The sequence below is a fragment of the Mandrillus leucophaeus genome, unplaced genomic scaffold, assembly GCF_000951045.1.
Source record: "Mandrillus leucophaeus isolate KB7577 unplaced genomic scaffold, Mleu.le_1.0 Scaffold367, whole genome shotgun sequence".
Taxonomy (NCBI): Eukaryota; Metazoa; Chordata; class Mammalia; order Primates; family Cercopithecidae; genus Mandrillus; species Mandrillus leucophaeus.
Window position 1 is genome coordinate 1,246,489 of NW_012103887.1, and position 2,579 is coordinate 1,249,067.

Genomic DNA, 2,579 nt, shown 5'->3' on the forward strand with positions numbered 1-2,579 from the left:
TTCACCGTGTTAGCCAGGATGGTCTCGATCTCCTGACCTCGTGATCCGCCCACCTCAACTTCCCAAAGTGCTGGGATTACAGGCATGAGCCACCGCGCCCAGCCCTGGAGAATTAATTTGAAGGTGTAAGGCCAGAGGCATGGGGCCAGCTAAGAAAGTATTGGAATAATCTGGGTGATGGATGATGGTGGAATTACACTATGGTTGTAGATGTAGTTAAGAAGAGAAGTGAGGAGATTGAGATAATTTGAGAAAGGAGGATCAATAGAACTTAATGATTGATTGAAAGTTTGGGGGAGGAGGAGGAATGAGGGGTTGAGGAAGATATGCACATTTCTTTTCTCTCTCTCTCTCTTTTTTTTTATTTTCCTAGACAGAGTTTCGCTCTGTCGCCCAGGCTGGAGTGCAATGGTGAGATCTTGTCTCACTGCAAACTCCACCTCCAGGGCTCAAGCGATTCTCCTGCCTCAGCCTCCCAAATAGCTGGGATTACGGGCACCTACCACCACACCCGGCTGATTTTTGTATTTTTAGTAGAGGTGAGGTTTCACCATGTTGGCCAGGCTGGTCGCGAACTCCTGACCTCAGGCGATCCGTCCGCCTTGGCCTCGCAAAGTGCTGGGATTACAGGCGTGAGCCACTGCACCCAGCTGATACGCACATTTCTAAGTCGACAATTAAGTAGGGATGGGGAAGGGAGCCAAGGAGAAGGAGCAGGATATGAGGGGCGGGGAGGGAAATTCACTTTTGGAGGTTTGAGGTGAATATGGAACATTCAAGTGGAAATATTCAAAAGGAAGTGGAATGTGAAGGTCTAGAAATACTGTTGAACACAGGGGAGTACAGTATGTAATATTGCCTAGAGAGAGTGGGCAAAGTGAGAGAGGAGTGGTGAGGGGAAGAGAACGCCAAAAGGAGAACCCTGAGAAACATCAACATCTTTAGGAGAAAGGAAGTTGAGCTTGTAGGGAGCCTGAGACGAATTAACCACAGTGCCAGGAAGAAATCCAGGAACCTGTGTAGTGGATCGGGCGCAAGATAAATCAAGAGAACAGAGTGTTTCAAAGGAGACGGTAGTGGATTTTGTCAATGCCAACAATAATTTAAGTAAGATAAAGCCTTAGAAAGGGAGGTGTTTCGTGAAACCGGTGCCAGCAGTCTCAGTGGAGTGGCCAAGATTGGAAAGACACATTACAGTGGCTCGAGAAGCTAGGGGATGGTGAGGAAGTGTGTCTTTAGAAATTTGGCTGGAAAATGAAGAGACGCGCTAGGGTAATCAATAGACAGAAGACGGAGTTGAGAAATGAAGTAGATCTGTGCATGTTTAAATGCCAAAGGAGTCGTCAGTGGAAAGGAAGAGGATGAAGACAGAGGAGAGATGGGGCAAACATTTGAGATACACGAGGAGGATGGACAGAGTCCTGCACACTGATGGGTGTTGTCCTCGGTGTGAGTGAGATGAAGAGGTGGGCTTAGAATTCTAGGAGAGCAGAAGAGGTTTGAAACGGTACTATGGAGAACAGGTGCAGTCTAACTGCCAAGGATCATTAAGGATGCAACACTGCTCCTAATCCAACCTTGTGAAGTATGTAGCGACTTTGTCCTAAACTCTTGTTTGGGGTTCACTTTTTTTCTGGCTCTGTGTCTTAGTCAGTCTGGGCTGCTATAGCAAAGATCTTAAACTGGGTGGTTTACACAATGGACATTGATTTCTCACAGTTCTAGAGGTTCGGGCCAGGCTCAGTGGCTCACACCTGTAATCCCAGCACTTTGGGAGGCCGAGGCAGGCAGATCACCTGAGGTCAGGAGTTCGAGACCAGCCTGGCCAACATGGTGAAATCTTGTCTCTACTAAAGATACAAAAATTAGCCAGGCATGGTGGTGGGTGCCTGTAATCCCAGCTACTTGTGAGGCCGAGGCAAGAGAATTGCTTGAACCTGGGAGACGGCCGTTGCAGTGAGCCAAGATCACACCATTGCACTCCAGCCTGGGTGACAGCGAAACTCCATCTCGAACAAAGAAAAAAGAAATGTACATATCCTCCTCAACTCCTCATTCCTCCTTCTCCTCCCCCAGGCTTTCCATTAAAAAAAAAAATTGAGGCTGGAAGACCAAGGTCAGGGTGCCAGCCTGGTTGGGTCCTGGCAAGAGTCCTCATTCTGGTTATGGCCCCCACGTGGCCTTCCTTGGTGCATGCACACAGAGAAGGCATGCGCTCTAATCTCTCCAAACCAAGGGAGTGCTACACTCATAACCTCATCGAACCCTAATTCTCTTCCAAAGCCCCACTTCCTAAAACCATCCATCGGGGTTGGGGTTTCAACATAGGAATTTGGGGGCACATGAGCATGCAGTCCATAAAACACTTTGAACACATTTTCTTCATTTTGTTCAGTGCATTTCAAAGTCTCTCTATAATGACAGCAGGTTTTGACTTGAGCTGGAGAGAGGAGCATGTGATAACTCAGGGGTCAGCTGGGGTCACCTTATCTTGCCCAATTGCTGCAACCTCTTTCAAAGTGCTCTCCAAGACTCCCTTCGACTCCCCAAGGGCTTGTTCGCAAGGTCACCTCTGGCTT